The sequence below is a fragment of the Dromiciops gliroides genome, chromosome 4, assembly GCF_019393635.1.
Source record: "Dromiciops gliroides isolate mDroGli1 chromosome 4, mDroGli1.pri, whole genome shotgun sequence".
NCBI classification, from domain to species: domain Eukaryota; kingdom Metazoa; phylum Chordata; class Mammalia; order Microbiotheria; family Microbiotheriidae; genus Dromiciops; species Dromiciops gliroides.
The window spans coordinates 296358088-296369542 of record NC_057864.1 but is presented as its reverse complement, the minus strand read 5'-3'; the positions used below and the strand labels follow the sequence as shown (position 1 = coordinate 296369542).

The following is an 11455-nucleotide window of genomic DNA, read 5'->3' as shown; positions in this document are numbered from 1 at the left end:
CTTCATAGCTTATAGAATAAAGTTTAAACTGCTGTTGTGATATTCAAGGCCCTTCCTAATAGGGCACCTACTTATCTTTCTAGTCTTAACTTCAATCACCTTTTACTCTACTTATACTCCATGCAAACTGGACTACTCACTTTCTCCCTAAATTCATCCAATCTTTTCTTATCTATGTGCCTTTGTCCATCCTGTTCCTTATAGTTGGAATACTTTCTCCCCAATAACAAGTTGAGAGCCTTGATTTTATGTTTGGAATACATTACAATTCATGACTGCCCATCAACTTCTTCCTTCTGAAGTCTTATTTAGGCACTATCTTTTTTATGAAACCTTCCCTGACCCAACTTCCCCAAGAGGAAAGCTCTTTCTCTTTGAATCTGTTATGATAGTTTATTTCAATTTCTCCTATGCACCTCTCTTCTAATTTGTCGGATGGTTATTTGAGTCAGCTAGGTGGTGCATTGGACCCGGAGGCCAGAAGACCTCCTAACTAACCCTGGGCTAGTCATTTAACCTGTTTTTCTGTTTCCTCATCTGGAAAATGGAAATACTAATCTCACCTGCTTCCTAGGATTGTTGTGAGCATCAAATGAGATAACATTTGTGAAGTGCTTTGCAAACCTTAAAAGGCTAGCTATTATTATTTGTGTACCTATCTGATTTCTTCTACTAGGCTATAAGGTTTTTGAGGGAAAGGACCCTGTCTTATTCCCCTTCTAACTTCTCGCAGCGTCCTATAGTGGAGAGAAGATTGAATCTGGAGCTAGGAGACCTAGGTTCATATCTCAGTTCTTACATTTGCAGGCTGTGTGCTTGATTCTCTGAATTTTGCTTTTATCTTTTGTAAAATGGAGCTAACTATATTTATGCTACCTACCTCACAGGATTATTATGAAAAATACTTTTCAGACCTTAAAAAACAATATAAATATTTGTTATCTAGTGTCTTGCACAAAATAGGTCCATAGGACTCTAGATTTAAAGCTGGAAAGTTCTTTAGGGGTCATCTAACCCAACAGAAGAAAACAAAAGGAAACAGAGTGAGAAAGGCAAAAGGTTTTGTCCAATATCACCCAGGAAGAAAGGGAAAGAGATAAGATTTGCTCCTAGGCCCTCCAACTCTAAATTCAGTGCTATTTCTACTGTGTTGAAATAGTGTGTATTTTTGTAGAGGGAGACTCCTGGGCGTCTATACCTTCCCTTTCATCAGAGATATAGATATTTTTTTTTTGGTGGTGCAATGGGGGTTAAGTGACTTGCCCAGGGTCACACAACTAGTAAGTGTCAAGTGTCTGAGGCCAGATTTGAACTCAGGCCCTCCTGAATCCAGGACTGGTGCTTTATCCACTGAGCCATCTAGCTGCCCCCCTACATAACTCTTGCATAATGTCCTCCTTAGAAAGAAAAGCCAGTGGGCTATTTAGCCAGTGATGGTATAACTAGAAGAGATTTGCTTATTAAGCAAATTCCAAGTATGTTTATCACCCTAAGATGGTAAGTCCCACAGAGTGGGACTGTGAGCCTCTGTAGAATTCTGTTAGAATTCTGTCCTTCTTGGACTCAGAAGAATGACAAAATATTACTCAGAAAGTAAACCCATATGATGGACTATTTGAAGGCTTTATATTTCTCTATTTATGTAGTCCTAATCTTAGGAATTCTCTGTGGGGTGAAATAAAGATCCAATACCCACATTGAGTGCCTTTGTGGGAGTTGGGGTCTGCTTTTATTAATTTTTTTGGAAAACCAGACACAAGCTATACCTAAACTTTATTTTGGATGTTACCCTGGAACAAAATTCTGAAGTGAAGTCAATAAGCTAAAGAAAAAAAAAGATTGGCTGGGGTTAGCCTCTAAAATAATATTAATCTTCTTAAATAAAATTAAATCGTAAATCAAACTCACCTTCTTAAAAGACCTCTGAAGGGCCCTGGATCACAGGTTTTATACTCATCCTCTCCATCTCAGTTTTCTCATCTATAAAATAGATGTAATAATATATATCCTGTTTACTTCAAATAGTCATCCAATAAAATAATAAATGGGAAAACACTTAAAAATTCCAGACTTATATAAACATAATGTGTTACTTTATTTTCTCCTGCACGGTGCCTGGGCACACTGATTATTACATTTACTACTACAGTTATTCCTTCTACATCATGGGGGTCACGGGGTCAGTACCCTAGAGGGCTGGAAAATCTGCATCAAATTTTTTCATCCTCTCTTCACACCAGAGAAGAATTCTGAATTATTATGGTATTAAAAGATGAATTTTGTTGATGTTATATACTACTATACATATATTTCATGCATTTCTGAATTTCTAAACTTTTTCTGTGCCATCTGCTGGCTTTCCAGTGTCATCTGCAGCTTCTGCAGCACTCCTCCCAAATTCCTTTTTAATTTCTTATGCCTATCAGTGATATATTGAAATCTCAATGGGGAAAGTTGCCATGTGGAAGGGATAACTGTAGATGTAAGTGATTACACTTAAATGCTTTTTGACTGATCCTCCTCCTTTTTCTTCTTTCTCCTCATTCAGTCATCTGACTCCAGTTTCTCTCCCCTTCGATCCTTCCATCACACTGTGCACCAAATTAACCTTCTTAAAACAGCTTTTATCATGTCACTACCTAGCTTGAAAATGTTTAATAGCTACTGATTATGTATACTATTCAGTCCAGACTACTGAGTTAATTCAAAACCTGCCACAATATGCCTCCAACCTACCTTTCTAGCCCTATCTCCCACCCCTTCATTCACCCTCTGTTGCAGCCAGAGTGGGATGTTCATTATCTTACATGATGCTCATTCTCACATCTTTGTTTTGCTTTCCTTGTTCTACTCACTTGGAATATCCTCTCCTTCCTTTATGCCTTTCCTATCTGTTTAGGAATGGCTCAGATCCTATCTTCTTGAAGTTACCTTGACCAGTGAGCATGATCTCTCTCCGCCATGAACTCAGTTTTAATTGTCTTTGCCATTCTTTTGTGACTTGACCATATATAGCCTTATGGCAAGAATTACTGTCTTGCATTGATGGTGGGGGCAGCTAGGTGTCCCAGTGAATAAAGCACTGGGCATGGAATCAGGAAGACTCATCTTCAGGAGATCAAATCTGGCCTCAGACACTGGCTGGGCAAGTCACTTAATCCTATTTATCTCAGTTCCTCCTATGTAAAAAAAAATGAGCTGGAGAAGGAAATGGCAAACCACTCCAGTATCTTTGGCAAGAGAACCCCCCAAATTGGATCATAAAGCATCAGATCCAAATGAACAAGAACAATGTTTGAATTCTACGGCCTATCAATTCTGCCTGTCTTTTGCATGTACCTATTTTTAGGAGTTTAGGAGTAGTTGGTTTCCCTGGGGATGCAACCTCAAATATGTCAGGTGTGGAGGAATCTGAGAGGGGCTACTTCTTGTTCAGTCGTATCAGTGCTTCCGACCCCTGTGGCGTCCCAGTTCCCATCACACTTACTTCCTTTGCGACCACGGACAAACTATTCAACCTTAACCTAACTGGACAACGGTTTCCTCACTTGAAAAATGAGAGGTTGGACTAGATGACTTCTGAAGTTCTGTCTTGCTCCAAATCCATAATTCTATGAAATGGTGATCTGAAAATGTCCTGTAAAGAACTTTTTGATCATGTAAAAACGGTTGGGCGACATTTATCAGCTTCCACATCCCTAAACTTTTAAGTGTCCATCCTTTGGTGTTCAAGGCATAGGTGGGGTGGTGATTTTCTCAACTCCAGGTGAGAAAACTATACCTATACAGAGTCAGAACCTTCTTATTTTTAGAGATTTGCCTATAACACTAAAATAATTTGTACTTCATCTGATGGGAAAAGGGACTAACTGACACTGCTCCAGATGCCATAAAATAACCAGCAGAACTCACGGATTAGAAAAACAACACCTTGGGAGTTCTGCGCATTAGCCCGAAAATGACAAAAGATTTCCGTGGCTTATTGGCTTCCCCCGACCCAGAAGGAGGGGCAGGGAGTGGTTCATCTCAGACTGTTGGCTGGTATCCTGTGTCCTTCCTCATGGCCTTTCCTCAGGAAAGCGAGTGCCGGGCTCCTCCAGACGGCAAACTAAAGGCCAGGCTGGCCCGGGTCACTAGTAGGTTTGCCCAATCCGCCTAGATTCTGTTCGGAGGCGCATAGATGCTGCATTATCTGTGGAATTAAGATTCGCGGGGTGCCGCCCCAGCGCCTCGCTACCTGTAAGCCGGCGGAAATCTAGAGGAGACTCTCTACCTGGCTCTTTATGGCAACCAGGTTTCTGCAGCAGCTGTGAAATAAAGGCAGGAAAGCTCTGTCCAGGCAACCTTTAGAAACAAACGAGCAAGCAGACAGTGCAGGTTGCTTTTTAAAAACCTGTACCTAGTTCTCCTGGAGGCGACGCATTTAGCAGGTAGGAAACTGGGGTAAGTAGAGCCAACCAGTCAGGGGCAACTCCAGAAGCCGTACCAGATACGCCCCAGCCTCATTTCCTTTTCTTTATCAAAGGAAATCGAGCGGCGCGGCGCAGAACTCCGGGTACTAAGTACTTCGGGCATCAGAACCAACAGAGATGCGGGACGAGGGGAGAGGGGGAAGAAGGTTCGTGGCCCGTTTCGGCGGCTGCCTTTTACATTCAGCCCCCTTTGCTAGTTAGGCGAATCCGGGGTATGGTGAAAGGATTTTTTTTTCAAACCCACCCAGCAGTTTATCAAAATGCACACCCACCCCCACCCCCCACCCCAGTCTCTTTTCTGGGTTCTCTAACTCCTTTCCTCAGTGGCTGTGAACTCCGTACGTGCGGAATTCCTCACTTTTTTTTGTTTGCATTGACCACTAGGTCGTGCTGTTCGACAATGAATGACTTGCCCACAGGCTCCTTTGAGAGATGCTTTGCCACCAGGAGGAGAGAAAGAAGCCCAGAGAAAACAACTATAGTCGTCTGATATCAGCTTCCAAAGACTCTAGACTTCTCCTCCCCGTCCCCGTCGCGCCCCCTCCCACTCCTCCCCTTCTCTGCGCTCTTTCTCTCTTTTCTTTTTCCTACAATCTAAACAAAATCACGAAACATTCATGACCTGTTAGAGAAAGAAAAGTGATTAAAAAGTGTTTAAAACTTTAAGAACGGAAACCCAAAGTGCAATGAAACACATCGAGGTAGCCATATGATGGAGGTGTGGGCCCACGCCAAGTAGTTCGATTCTCGCTGTTTCTGTCAGTGGGTACCGCATGTTTTACAGGAACCTATATTTGTGTTGAACCGTGCGAGTGTTTATAAAAGTTTATGGAAATGGAAGGCAATTAAACTTTGTGCCCGCCGATCTCCCCATTGGAATGTCCCAAGGATAAATTAGAATTTAAGTATGCGTATTTCTACGAATGGTAATATACTTGGACATGTATATTTTGTATGTATAAACATATATAAGTACACATATATGTATGTGTGCCCTTGGAAACGGGTTGAGCCCTAGTTTTGTTAGGAAACCCTGGACAATCTTGGATGTTTTGCTTTGACATTCGACATCTACTTTTAAGTAGGTATCTCCGTGGAAACAACAATGCTTAGGAAGACCACAGTTTTTCAACACCTCGGATATCTTTTGATGGCCTCTAGCATGCTTCGCGCAAGCTTGGATGCATTTGCATGTGCCTTCAATGCTTGTCTTGGCCTTTCGAAGGCACATGATGAAAAGAATGCATATCTGGAATACTTCCTTTGCAAAGTCCTTCGCCAGTCAAAAATTGCAGCCATCAGAAGCGGCTTAATGTGTCCCCTCTGGTGAGTTGCTTGGTGTGTTCCCTTGCTGTACTTAGCTCGCTACTGAGGGTGATCGCTCCCTGGGTTTGCCGCGGGTGTGGCTGGCTCCAGAGACAGATGTGTGAACTTCTTGTCTTCAGCCAAACTGCAGAAGACTTTAAAAAAAAAAAAAGGCGAAAAGCAGCCAAAGTCATACCTCCCCACCCCCACCCCTGCAACCCAACGACAAAGTTGTGAAATACAATGCCAGTTTGCTCCTGCCTGGCAACAATTTTCCCTTTCTAGACAGGTGGTGTCAGTGCCCAGAGGGGCTTCCTCTTGCTTTTCAGGCAGCGGTTAGGGAACAGAGGTGTGAGCCAGGACGTCTCCTGGCAGTAAGCAGAACAGCTCTGCTGAGTGCGGGGGCGGCAAGAGGTGGCTCACGCTGCGGGAGTGAGCTTGTGTCCTGGCGCTCTCACGCGCACTTGCGTGCTTGGAATAACCATTCATTGACAGTGAACCGCTATGGAGAGGGGGTAGGGGAGAAAGGGTGTTCATGAGAGAACATGTGCTCCAAGGGGGTAGGGGTGGTGGAGCACTGGTGTGTGTGTGTGTGTGTGTAGTGTGGTAATGCAGCTGCACAACCTTGGAGGATTAAAGTAATATTGGTAAGTGTGGAGAGCTTTCCATGAAGATGGGAGCTCTCTTTTGGTATGCATCAGGTTGTAGAGGAACGAGATGGTGCTTGTTTTGTGACAGTAATGGGGTTTGTGTAGGCCGAGGGGGAGGTGCGGTGCAATGTGTGCGTGGGGGCTCTTTGTACGAGGATCTAGGCTTAACTTTGTATGGGCTGTGGGTGCTCCAGGAATGTGCAGAGGTGGAGATTCACATTTTTTTTCTCGTTTCTTTTGCTCCTTCTTTTTTCCTCCCCTCTTTATGGGCTGTGCGTGCCTGCGTGTGTGTGTGTGTGTGTGTGTGTGTATGACTCTTAAGTTCTTGTCATTCTCACCCTGAACGTTCTGACTCTAAAACAGTTTTTTTCAGTATGTTTAGAGAAAATCTGACAAAACCAAGTTAAGTCTTCTAGTGGAGCCTGCTCTCAGATCCAAGACGACTTGGGGATAGTGAAATTAACATGAAATAAAATACAGTCTACAGTTGTAGTGGACTGCGAATTCCAAGAACCGCGTGGTACCCAGAAATGCGATTGTGATTGGAAGGGTAATCAGTGGAAAGTAGGAGAGGTCCTGAAAAGTAGGGTCTTGCGCCCTGCCCAGAGATTTGTATATAGTCCTAACATATTCATAAGTGGATCTCAAGTGTAGACACAGACTTGATCTCTGTACTCTTGGGGTTCTCCTGGGTTTGGATTTGCAATTGTAGAGCTTAATATTCCACAGGCGGCCCCTACGCAAGCTGATTCTCTTGCTCACGATCTCCCTAACTCCCAGTTTCCCTCTTTCTCCAAATTAAATTTCCTGGTACTGAACCAAAGCACCTCTGTGAAAATGTGTGTGAGGGGGCGACAGAAGACTGGGAAAGCCATCGAAGCTCTGAACCTTTGCGCGCCCAGTGGCGGCGGGAAGGGTTTCCAGTTGCCTTTGGGAGATTGAAAAAGACACAAGGCAACTCTGCGTGCACAGACAGTTAGTTAATGGAAACCTTATAAATCGGCTTAAAGTGCACCCAGGACGGGGGGAGGGATCCAGGAGGAAACGAAGGGTGGACAAAAAAAGTGTGTGTGTGTGTGTGTGTGTGTGTGTGTGTGTGTGTGTGTGATTGTAAATGAAGAGGGGAACTACACACTCAAGAGGCTTTTGGTGAGTCTCATCCTTGCTGTTCTGAAAATGGGGTTTGATTGAGTTTTTCCATCGTTCTTGATTTTGAAAAAAAAAATAAATAAAAGAAAATCGCTTGGCCAGGGAAACCTGATCTCACCGCTCCCCAGCCTGGCCCTGGAAGCGGAGGAATTGCACAGCTCCCCTTGGCAGGCCCGCCGGGCTGCTGCTGTCCCCCTTCTCCTCCTCTTCCCCCCGCTCCCCCCCCCCCAGCCGGGGCACTGCTACTACGGCGATCGCCACCTCATGCCGAAGGAATGTCGAAAAGTATGCACAAGTTTCCAAAAGGAGACCTCCTTCACTGCTGGAGGAGCATATATCAGCCCGTGGCAACCGTCCACCTTCTCAGGCGTTTCGTAACCGAGTAAACTGAGAGTTGGGAACAGCCCTCTATTAAGTAGCAGACCAGGGAGAGGTTCTTCCCACTTGGAGCCGGCAAGCCGTCCCAGACGGACCCTCGTACTGAAACCGCGGGGCAGCCGTCTCTTCTCCTCCCAGCTGCGGCTGCCGCTCCTCCTCCTCCTCCTCTTCACACTCCTCCGCCTCCTCCCTTCTGTTCCGCAGTCGTCGCTACTGCTGAATCTGCGGAGAGCTGCTTCACCACCAGGTGCCACCGGAGCTCAGCCTCTTGCTTCTGCCTGCTCTCTCTACATCCAAGCTCCAGGGGCATCCACGGAGCCCTCATCAGCTAGAACACCTCCTGTGCATCAGCGTAGAAGACCCCGCTGCTCTTGCTGCTGCCAGCACAGGTCTGTCTCTGACTGTCCCTACTCCTTCTGTCACCCATCTCCCCACCAGCCCCACTTTCTTCTTCCCTTCGAGGCTCCCACTCCCAGAATAATTCCCCCAGTGAAACAAATGGTCAGAGTGCGCGCACCCCTTTGAATTTTAGTTTGAGACTGTGGAATTTGTGAGGCTGTATACCAATATGAGAGATTGAATTGAAGTTTCGTTTTATTGTATTTTTGAGGGAAAGGATAATAGGTTGGTTTTGCAAGATCTGATCTCTGGTCCTGTGTGTGCTTGATTGGGAGCACTTATTACTTCCCATGTTTTAAATAAATTTTAAAAAGATCCTGAGGGTAGCATTTTCGAGAGTAGTAAGAATGGTGAATGGTCTGAGTCCTAACTGATTTAGATTCATGGTATGCCTCCGAGTCATTTATAACTCAGCCTTTAAGTTTTATCACCAGGCTATAAAACTGGTCCCTCAAATTCCTGTGTGTGGAAAAAGGCAGTGGTGGAGAGAAAACTGTTTCACAAAGTAGAGAGATTCTTTGGAGGTGCGGCTCTATTATCTTCCGCTTATCACCCGCAGTTCAAGAAATGGTGTGAAGTTCACTAAAGGAGTGAACCCCACCTGCTTTTCCAAAGAAAGATTGTGAATTCAGTACAACTGTAGGTATTGAGTTCGAGAGGGAAATGTTTTCCACATTGTCTGGAGAAAGGAATTTTCCCTAGTTTTCCTCTGGTTGTTCCTTTGGAGAAAATTGTTAAAGGTATGTGTCGTTGGTGCCTCCTTGGCTTTTTCTAAGGAGTGGACCTCAAAGTTCTGTGGAAACCCTTTAAAAGAGACTTCCACTTCAGCCTTCCTGCCAGCTGTTCTGAGTATGGGTGAAACAAACGTTACAGATGGCAGAAAGAGAAAGGAGATAAGATCTTTCTGAGAGTCAGCCCTTCCCCAAGGCTCTGAGTTGGGATCTGCTGGAGAAAAGGGCAGGTGAGGCTGTGTATAAGTGCTGGAGGGAACCTCCTCACTGAGGGAGTTGGATCTGATGTTCGAGTTGACGCCAGAGTTAAAGAATTTGCTCCCTGATGGGGGGGGGTGAAAGAAGGAAGAGGGCAAATATATCTTCTCCCTCCCCCTCTCCTTCCGCCCCCAACAGACTCCAATCCTATTAATTTTCATTCATGAAAGCAAAGCTGTGAGACATGGACCACACCGCATAGACAACTAGAGACGTTTTATTTAAAAATGCTGAATGAAGGGTTGCTAGGCAGCCAAATAAATGTTTTGGCTTAAACGAAAAAAAAGTTTTTTTATTTTTGGAAAGATATATACGAAATGCCAAGAAGGCAGCGACTTACAGACTTATATATCTGTGTGTGCGCGCGCCTTCAGATATCCCAGGCACCATTATTCCTAGTGCCTCGAAGAAAGTGGCCAATAGGGGGCGAGCTAAGACAGCGGAAAAGATTTGATGACCACCTTTTCACGGATTCCAAAAATTGTTGACTTTACAAACTGCATAATGGTTTTAGTAGCCCCCCCCCCTTATACGTTGTTGTTTTGCTCCGAGCCCAGAAGCTATTTAAAGCTATTATTAGATAGACGCTGAGTTATCCCGAAGTAAAAGCGATTTAAAGAGTATTATAACGACTACAAGTCACATAATGGCGTGGGGGAGAGGGGAGAAGGAAAGGCTAGGTTTGTGTTTTGTGGTTTTCACATGCCGAGGCCGAGGAGCAACGACAATGTCGTTAAATAAGAGAAACTTTTTATTACTTTCTTGACTTAAAAAAAGGAGCCCCTGGGCATTTGGTATGTCTATTTGTAAGGTATTTAAAACCTTATTTATATCAAGGGCAGAGGATACATCCATCTCTCACAACAAACCAACACACACATACAGAAACCCACAAAAGAAGGAAACTATTCTTATGGAATGTGTCAATAATTTGAAAAGATATTGTTAGATTTTGTCAACTTATTTTCTTAATTAAAGAGAGCTTGATTTTGTTTTTCTTTCTGCTTTTCAAACTTGTGTTCCCTAAAATAACTGAACCGCCCCCCCACACACACACACTCAAGGAGGAAACACCCTCAGGGTGTTTCCTGGGCAGGAGGAGTTCCCTTGAATTTTCTATGTGGATTATTCTTTAGGTCCCTCAATAATTTGTGTACTGTATGGTCTTCTCTCCTTTTATAGTTTTCATCTGGCACTTTCCCCATCCAATAAATTACTGGGAATTTTTTATTTGAAGTAGACCTCATTGTATCAACCTTAAAAATCAGTATAGTTTTCTTCACAAGACAGGGCAAATTAGGACAGACACTCTCTATTTGACCATAGCTAGTTAGGTTCCATTTACTATAAATAAAGAGTTAAACCTAACCAGTTGTTACAACTAGAACTGAAGAAATTTTATTTTGGGAAAAAAAAAAGATGTCTGGAAAACAGGCAAGAAGATCTCTGCCTTTCCAATTGCTTGGCCTTGTCTTCTTTTTAGAGCTATTTTCCTCGCAGCTTGTATAAATGAATGATCAGATGTGAAAACAACACTGCTGGAGGGATGTGTCAAGTTGCAAGATTTGCCTTACATACTTCTGTATAATCTATTTCAGGCCTTAAGGAGCCACATATTTGCAAGCATAACAAAAAAAGGGGGGAGGAGTAGATTTTTTTTTATTGCATTTTCCAAATTACCCTGAGACCACTAAAATACAGTTAAATAAGGAGTTCAGAAACTAGGAGAAGCTGAATAGAATTCCCAGCTGGAAGATACATTTAGTTGACGGAGGGAGAAAATGACCTCTGAATTAGCCATCACTCTGCAGGATGAAGTCATGCACAGTCTTCCAAGGTCTTTAACCCGGGGCTAATAAGTAGGATGAATCTTCAGGAAAACAGGACGGGCTTTAACTTGAATTATCCCTCAGTACCAAGATTAACCACTTGTCTGATGAACTCGATTTCCACTGCTTAGGTCACAATGAGTGCATTCTTTTATTTGCTGGGCTAGACCACAGTGCTAGATTCATGCATGCAGATAGATCTGTTTTTGTGTTAAATTGACTTCCAAGTCTGGCAGTTTTAACCTGGCCTCGCGGGAGGGCAGGGAGAGGGGGAGAAAGAGGGG

General features: G+C 43.9%; 1 protein-coding gene across 1 annotated transcript in view; it reads left to right on the top strand.

Annotated features, from left to right (window-relative positions):
* Window positions 1-8207: 8207 nt before the first annotated feature.
* The window catches only part of COL12A1 (collagen type XII alpha 1 chain), a 155637-nt gene continuing 152389 nt past the window's right edge, over window positions 8208-11455 (top strand). Inside the window, exon 1 of the mRNA XM_043999289.1 lies at window positions 8208-8343. The gene's annotated coding sequence lies outside the window, so the exon portion shown is untranslated. The remainder of the gene's footprint in view (window positions 8344-11455) is intronic.